The sequence below is a fragment of the Opisthorchis viverrini genome (genome assembly GCF_000715545.1).
Source record: "Opisthorchis viverrini unplaced genomic scaffold opera_v5_179, whole genome shotgun sequence".
NCBI lineage: Eukaryota > Metazoa > Platyhelminthes > Trematoda > Opisthorchiida > Opisthorchiidae > Opisthorchis > Opisthorchis viverrini.
In genome coordinates, this window is record NW_008751828.1 from 982231 (window position 1) to 991607 (window position 9377).

Genomic DNA, 9377 nt, shown 5'->3' on the forward strand with positions numbered 1-9377 from the left:
GGCCCATGAGGTATGAAATTGCTGGTTTCTGTAACTCTTCGGCACGCACTTGCACTAAGAGACTGCCACTGTACCCAAGAGGACGATTAGGTTCTCCAACCGAAGCCTCTGGCTCAAAAGGCTGGTCGCAAGGCAGTAGTGTGTGACTTGGGACTAGTCAATAGCCCAAATTTTAGGGAACGAACTACTGCACGAACTACTGCATTATAACCCGGAACCTAGAAGAATGGAAGACTGTGTATGTCAGAACAAACTGACAGGAGAGACTCTGTGGATGCTTCACAAGCATCCTCAGTGGGTAAACGATGTACGTAAACCGTCGTATCACGAAAAGGTCGGGTATCTTCGTGACGCAGGTTCGGTAACGCTCTTCACAAAACGGTGATTTCGTTACTTTGACTTGATTTACCCTTACCTCAAAACAAAGATCTTTTATTTGGCTCTGTTCACATATATCAAGAAACTGACCGACGGCTAGTAGTAAAGTTTATATTCAGGGATTTAAGTTCATGTAGGCTTACGACTTGATACACTGGGTTATACGGCCCTAGGGTATACGCAATTTAAAGTATTAATTATAAGTATAGTAAATCCATCGAAATCTGGTGGATACGGGATAGTGTAGACAGTTCGGAATTTGCAGTGGAGATTTTGCCCCGGAAGTGGAGTCATTCCATACTGAAAAGCCAAGAAGCTTTGTACATCCTTAGTGGAGTACGGATATGACGAAATTTCACTGAGTTTCGAACCAGCGATCTCCCGGCAACGACGAGTGATTAACGGTGTGTGAATGACGGAAAATGTTCCAGAATTGTCGCGATCGCTAAATATAACCTTGTAATCAACAAGCTGGGGGACTGCAGCTTTATAAATCTTAATTACAAGACAGAAATCAAAGTACTCCATACTCCAGTACGTGCGGAACGAGAATAATCCGATAGATATAGCGGGTTTCGACCACCTGACCTCCGGAATGTAATTTCGCCACGTTAACCCTAGCACCAAGCGGTCGCCTGTATGCTACCAGCATGCTTACCCTGTTGGATGCACCAAACTGATAAATCTAATGAGGACGAAAAACACCCTATATATATATATATGTATAAATGCAACCTACATACACGTACGTATCCAACGTTTGCAAAAGCATGGTGGGAGGCTGGTTCTCAGTCGCGGTTAAATAAATGGGGAGCCCAAACATCACTCAGTCTAATCCTGATGCATCCATCTAGTGTGTCCCAGTATGGACGAAACCAATAGGCTTTGGTTTTACCATTCTTCAAACATGAGTTCCGAATCATAGTGAGTGAAAAAAGTTAGGAACAATTCTAACTACTCATTAGTACCCTTTAGCTGTTGAGCAAATTTGAAGGCTCCACCTGAAATTTCATCCTGTAAGTGAAGTAAACATTGTTGAAAAACCCAACTGTATACGTACTTCAGTTTTGCTTAAAATCATCAGCACTGAACATCTAACAACGCTTTAGAGGCTTCCGCTGTGAAGACTCCCAGTAAATGGCTGATCGCTACACAGTTCAGCTGCGATAGTCTGATAAGCGAATTGAATACCTCTTACTTATACAGTATACGGTACCGTCTTCAGTCACACTACACCCCACGTGATCTGGTTTGGAGGAACTCTTTGCAATCATATTGCTGGAAAAGTTCGACAGGCATAATAAAAAAGGCGTGATCTAATTGAATCTCTACATGCTATGCGCTCAAGTGAGGTGGTGAACACATGTGATTAAGTGGTTGAGATTTGAACCTGAAACTCAGACGGACGAATTCACCCATACCTACTAAGTGTAAAGCCAGAATCAGAAGGGCCGTGAACTCGACAGCAATGCCATATTGTCTTATAGAATCCTGTTCAATAACCAGATATATTTTGGGGTTGCGGTAGACAAGAAGTTAAGGATCAATACATTCGAATTCCCCCTCATTAGTTCTTTCCCAGTATGCACACTGTCAATGGCGGGATTCCCAGTAGGTACTTTCTCGATAATTAGGACACCTTGACGAGAGACAGTCTGGGGGTGGCTGTGACATGCTCACGAAAAGCATTTCATTCCAGGTGCATGAAAACGACCCCTTGGAGAGCCGAATAAAACAGTACTTAAGAATAAGCCTCCTAGACTCTACCCGTTAAACTACTGAGGTAAGTTGGACGACGTTTCGATCACATCGTGAAAAAAAATCCACGCAGCCCAATTTTCATCTCATCTGACTGAATGGTTTGTGCGTTGTGTGAAGCAGCCCCATCCTTATGTTGTGCGATTCCCAACTGGGTCCTTGGGTACAGCCAGTTAAAGCCGCCGACCGGTTCATTTACCAGGGTGTGACTGCAGTGCATTCATGACGGCCTGGCTCTTGCTCGATCAACCATCACTCATATTTAGTGGTATGAGGGGCATCGAGAGCATCTGTTGGGAGGCTATTCGCAAACGCACGCAGCCAAGAGTGTGCCTGGACTTGCCGTCTGCAAACTCCGACGTGCCTCAGTTCTCAGGCGATTGACGCTTGTGCTGACGTATCATCACCAACATGCGGTGATCGTAGTTGGTGTACCTGCGTGTCGGAACTTCAAACCCAACGACCGACCCGATATTCGAGGAGAACCTTTTTCGAATTTTTCATGGGTATGCTATCAAGTTATGCTATCTGAACACCCAAGCCATAGAGCGTCATTTTCCGTGGAGCAATGGATTCAGTTCACAAATTTTCTGAAGAGTGAATGAAGGGGTCCGATAAAAGTTTCGGTTATATGATACGAACACACGCTCAGTTCATAGCAGTTAAAACAGATTAGTCTTTCCAAAAAGGAGAAACTGTACAACAATCGCCGATTTCGGTTGGTGATCTGCTTTTTATTCTCTAAAGCAACGCAGCCCGTAGATTTCGATTCAGTGAGCTATGCATTTGCACCTTTGTGTTGCGTACACGGTGGTATAAGTAACAAAGGACAGGTGGTTCTGCTATAAGTTGTGAGGAACATGAAGAGGACGAACTCATTAAATCAACCACACGTCTGATGACTCAGGCAGGTGTCGAGGCCGTAACAATATTTGGGTTTTTAGCTCGGATACAGTGGTTAAAATGAATGCATTTTTAACCCAGGTCATGAAAGTGAAGTGGAGAAAAGAGATTAATGAGGTTTTGAATGTCGACTCTTGATCACGGTTACTGAGTGGCAGCAGAGGAACATTTGGGATGCAGGTGGCTCAAACGCACAGTCTTCCACATCGTTTAAAACAGCGACGTTTGAATGGTGGCATAGGACAAAGAAACTAAAAGAGAAGTTTCACCACTAGATATACTTTGGTAAATCGACCGGATCAAGACATCTTCGACTCGTTAAAAGGGCGGCATTGTTAGAAGTGACAAGAAATGAAAGAGAATATGTGATGTCTCCAAAACTTACTCCTTAGCACAGTTCATGTCATGCTCACCTTGAGTTAGTTTGCCCATCCATCAGTCAGTCAATAAATGTGACCTATTCGTTCATGTTTGGACAGCAGCAAATGGCTCTGTTCCATAATCATGATTCGCAGTTGATTTGTCACACTTCTATGCCCCACATATGCGGCAGTTCTGAAATACAATGCGTTCCCAAATTGTGGAAAATGTCACCAGTCACCTTAAACACTTGCTAGACGCTAGTGTTATTCATGAACTATAGTTTCAGGATTCTACACATTTGACATGATTAAATGCGTGCTGAACACATCCACCTGAGGATATATGGTTGCTGAACATGTAACCGGGTGTGTTTAAAGTAGTGCTTCATGACACGCGTCAGTTATTATGAGAAATGTGGTTTAAGTTTGCTGTAATGAACCAGACTGTACTGGCCCTATCTTCCAACATAAACGTTTACTACTCTCATAGGGTTTTTCCTTTCTTCACTAAATCCAACTCCTGGTCACCCCACTGTGAATTCTCTGCTTCCAGGCTCTTCTAGCTTTTGTTCTGAGACATCGGTGACCAGAGATCTGAAGATATCTGAGGTCGGTCGCCCGAAGTGGCCAACTCTCGCAACCGTGAAACAGTACGGCCCACACCCTAGTCCGATGCAGGCGTCCTTTGAGACACAGAGAGATGCTTTTTTAGCGCTACAAATGGCGCAAACGGGTAAAAGCAATCCTGGCGTTGGAGATTTGTGCGTTCACTTCGTCTGTCACACTACCTTCAGAGTCAGTGCAACTTCCAAGATACTTATAGTGTTCCATAAACTTCATAACTTAAATGAACTTTTACAGAGGTGTTCAAAGCAGCCTGACTGAGCTCACTGCGAATGCTAAGCACATGATGAAAGACTGTGGCAATTAGGAACGACAATTGTATGGTGAACGGAAGTTTGTCGGTGCAAACATTGAAACTGACAACCAAGAAAGGAGCATGAATGAACAGCTCACCCTGTGTCCAATCTATTGAAACATTCCTAATTCATCACATCACGAAGTAGTTTCGTCTCTTTGGTTATTATTTGGTCGGTTGACATTAACAGTACGGAAAAAACTGTCTACTAAAGAGCCTGCCTGCTCCAAGTGTCGAGTTGGGCTGCGGGAACAAAGTGTTTTTTTTTGAGGCAGATATTTAGAAAAAATCAGTAGCTAGCCTTTCGATCATCTTGGAAAAATACTTAAACTCACTGACAATTGCACTAGAATTTACTCGAGTGGGCTGCGGGAAGTGTTTTTTTTTGAGGCAGATATTTAGAAAAAATCAGTAGCTAGCCTTTCGATCATCTTGGAAAAATACTTAAACTCACTGACAATTGCACTAGAATTTACTCGAGTTCAAAGTGATCCTTTACACAGTAGTGTGCAAGAGCTTCCCATATATGTTTTAAAATTTAGGTCAACCATCTGGTTAACCTGTGACAGGTGGTCTCAAAATAAACTCCCCTCACCTTTTCACTGAACCAGTGTGTTGCCTCAGGTTTCAAACGAATGTTAATGTGCCCCGGTAGACCCTTACGCAGCACGATCTGCTAGTGGGCGAGCTGTCACCCACAAATAGGGTTCACTTTTATACCTGTCACGAAAGCTAATTCCATGAATAACTGCGAGATTTTAAGTAATACGCTCAAGTAAACCTAGACCGCACAAACGTTATCTCTCTTCTTTCGGTATCACCAATTTCGCCCTCATTACATCTCTTAACTTGGACACAGTCACCAGTAAACCATAACAACCATGGAGAGGTGCAGTTGAAATGTGTGTGGTAGAAACGTGTAAACCACTCACACTTTCAGGTAAAATCTTTACCAGCATACCCATAGTGGGTCAATGCGCGGAAAAGTGGCCGCATGTGCGTCAGTAAGAGAATGGTGCCCAGTCAAAAGGTACTCTGCGAAGATGGTCACAAATCATCCGTCTACGAACCTTAGTCATCTGTGTTTTCATGGTTTCAGCTGGATTAGTCAAAACGCGAAAGTTAATGCCATTTGTCTTTACCGATGGATGTACAGCCACTTAGAAGTAGCTTACCATGAATAGGCTACCCTTATGATTATCCAACATTCCAAGCTTATTGAGGTGGAGTTGGCTAAGCAGAGATATAACAGGATCGTTAGGTGTTTATCCAACTTGGTCTTCATCTGTTGCTCGTCGTTAGCGGAACAGGTGTCCACTGATCCAGCAATACTTAGAGGCTGTTTTGCCTCTGCAGACTCACCTCTCCCCGAAATTTGAAGAGATGCCTGAACTAAGTCAGGATATTGGTTAGACTAAGGAAGATGGAAATTTCTACAGAAAAATAGGGTTTGATGAAAAGTGTTATTGCCTGTTGATTCCTGTTATCACACTAAATAGCTTCCGTCTTTCGTCTACTGGTCATATCATCATAGGCGATATCGAACTCAGCGCCCACGAGTTTCACTCTGAAATAAGCCCAAATCTGCACATACGACTCAGCCGTCGGCGAAGACAAAACAGTCAAGCAGGATGTCATAAAACTGATGTCCATAATTACGGTATCGGCAATCGGATATTCATATCAATCGTGACGATTAGCATCACCAGATAGGTCACAGTTTTCTGTTTTAATCTGATAAATCAAGCTAAAGCCATGTCAGACTAAGAAGTCCAACTCTTGAGGTAGCTTGCTAGTTATTTAACAGGTATCAAAACAGTGGCCTTCAAGATGCTGATGCTCTTAAAACCCATGATTGGCGCTGTCGATCAAGAATGTTGGAGCAAGGCGAGTAACAACAATTACCACAATTTCAGATTGCTAAATTAACTGATGCCAGCTGCAATCAATTGGTAAACAGGTCATCAATTTCCTTATGAAAGTATAAAAAATAATGGATGCTCAAGGTAAGTCTGAGTTCATCATGTTGCTCGAAAATCTTTAGAATAACTCCAGCCGTTCTCCTTAATGTTTAGGCACCACATCACGCAGCATATGGTTAACTGGTAATTAATGAAACCAACCACACATCCTTCTTGCTTTACTCTAATTATATGTACAACCGATGGTTGAATATAGATTCAAACTGGATAGTAAGTGTGAATCTTGATGGCACGCTAGACGGTTTGATGATTTTGCTCAAATTTGACGACTTTCCCGAATTGGCAGATTTAATGTATTTCGCGTAACTGATACCGTCTTAGTTTATGACGAGGCGTTTCGCAAGTTGTTGCGCGTGATTTGGTAGGTATGACACAGTTCCACGTTCATTTCCATGCCAAGCGCATCATACGTTGGATAACTTAGAATAAATAAAACCTCCATCCCATGTTAGACCCCACATTCCACATAGAAGCTTCCGATACTGTGCGAATCGCCACTATTCTTTCAATGTTTATTCTTCCCATTGAAAATATGTCAACATCCTCTTCCATGTGTCCATACCCTTTACAAGCCCAGTCTCAAACTCACTAAATAGGGATAGATGTGATCATAGTTGTGTAAAGGCACTGATAAAGGTGATGCACGCTACCATCGACTGTCGAAACACACTATCACCCTCGATCTAGAGAAGTTTGTTTAATCTGTTTTTCTTGTACCGGATTTCCTATATTCTTCCAATGCAGCAGAAGGTCTAACTGCGATCAACTGCTCGTAGCTTCCCTTAGTCCTCCAGCTCCGTTTTATTGAGTGTGTAAAAGTCTATCCCATAGCTGTTCACCCTCAAGATCTTTTACATTACTGGGAGAAGGTAGGATATTCCAGCTCAGCATCAGCATCAGTCGTGAAATTTCGCATTTGTCATCAACACTAACAAGAATATTAGTGTATTCCGGTTTCCACTCCCGAGGCTTTGATAACCAGCCAGTAAAAGACTGAGATAACATGACAGCACGAGAGTAAGGAGTGGAATTTTGACCCCTAATGCGAAACACAGCATGTGCTTTTTCAGCAGACCACTTCGTTTCATAAAGGTTTGCTATTCAGTGTTTTCAACTGAAACGGTTACTTCTCAGTCAGTTCCAAACTTTGTCCAGTTGACTAAAAACTAGACTCGTGATTTTCATAAGTTATTTGACTTGGAGGAGGGCATTGGTGGTCAAAGTTAATCGTTGGGTGGTGGGCGCGAGAAATTTAAATTTTATATTTTCCAGTCTCTTCTCGAAGGAAAACACCACAAATTCCTAACTCTCTCTATTGATGCGGCATAATATTGAGGCTGTGATTTTATTACTTGCGATTTGTATTGACTTGAAGATGCATAGTCCACGGTCTATAGGTGACGATGCGTCACGAATAATCCCAATAATTACGAGATTTGTCAACAAACCACCAGCGTTGATAGCACAAAATTGAGGTTAATTACGTTGTAAAAACTCTCCAATTGAATTTATGATAAATTTATGATGATTAAAACAATGGCTTCTTTGCAAACACTCGAAATTGCAGGAATAATTGTGATTTACACAATTTCTCAAAAACAGAATAAACGGAAAAATGGTCTGGCTCAGTGCGCACGTATCATTTTTTCACTTTTCCATGGATTTCGTTGCATCGTTGGTGTGTAGAAATTCAATGCCGGAGCAGCTTTCCTTCCTTCATGAACTGGTCATGCCAGTGGATTTGAAATAGCTTCTGTAAACTATGTTGAATTCCATAGTATATTTAGCCCCATCTGAAAAGACCATATTTGGTTGGAGTTTGGCGGGATATAGCCTTTTTATTGGAAGCATTTTCGTCCCACCAACGCGGGCACCGGACCGGAAATCACACATTTTACCTGACACTGAACTACAGTCGTTCATTTCTAGTTTAACAAGCCAAAGGGTTTTCATAAAGGAAACTATTCACAAGGTTGCTGAAAACCCTTCGACAGCCCACGACCGGTTTCGCATTTCTTGGGGCTCATCAGATGGACGCAGTCCCCGAGTTCCCGTCAACCTTATGTTCTACTTGAACCCAAATTGGACTCTTCAAGAACCACACTCATTTCCAGATCAATTTGGTTTTCACGAGAGACTCAACTGAATCTCTCGTTTATGATATTCTAAAACTTTATGAAAATATACTGCGATATCTCGAATATCGTGCCAACTGAATTATGAGGCGGCCTGTGTGCAGCACCTTCAGTTGTAGAATATCATAAACGAGAGATTCAGTTGAGTCTCTCGTGAAAACCAAATTGATCTGGAAATGAGTGTGGTTCTTGAAGAGTCCAATTTGGGTTCAAGTAGAACATAAGGTTGACGGGAACTCGGGGACTGCGTCCATCTGATGAGCCCCAAGAAATGCGAAACCGGTCGTGGGCTGTCGAAGGGTTTTCAGCAACCTTGTGAATAGTTTCCTTTATGAAAACCCTTTGGCTTGTTAAACTAGAAATGAACGACTGTAGTTCAGTGTCAGGTAAAATGTGATGATTTCCGGTACCCGCGTTGGTGGGACGAAAATGCTTCCAATAAAAAGGCTATATCCCGCCAAACTCCAACCAAATATGGTCTTTTCAGATGGGGCTAAATATACTATGGAATTCAACATAGTTTACAGAAGCTATTTCAAATCCACTGGCATGACCAGTTCATGAAGGAAGGAAAGCTGCTCCGGCATTGAATTTCTACACACCAACGATGCAACGAAATCCATGGAAAAGTGAAAAAATGATACGTGCGCACTGAGCCAGACCATTTTTCCGTTTATTCTGTTTTTGAGAATTCTCGAAAGCCAAAGGGTTGTTTTTTGACTCTTTTTAGCGAAGTTTTTTTGCATGTACTCACATGTGTATCATAACTAAAATATTGAAAAGACCCTCAGCTGGTTGAACACGGTATCCATATTCCTTAGATCATACGCATTTTAAGATCCGGACGGTTAAGGATCTCACAGGACGATTGCGACTATTAGATTATACGCAGTTCGTAGCCAGTAGTCAATAGGAGCAGACAGACGTGGGGCAGTAGATG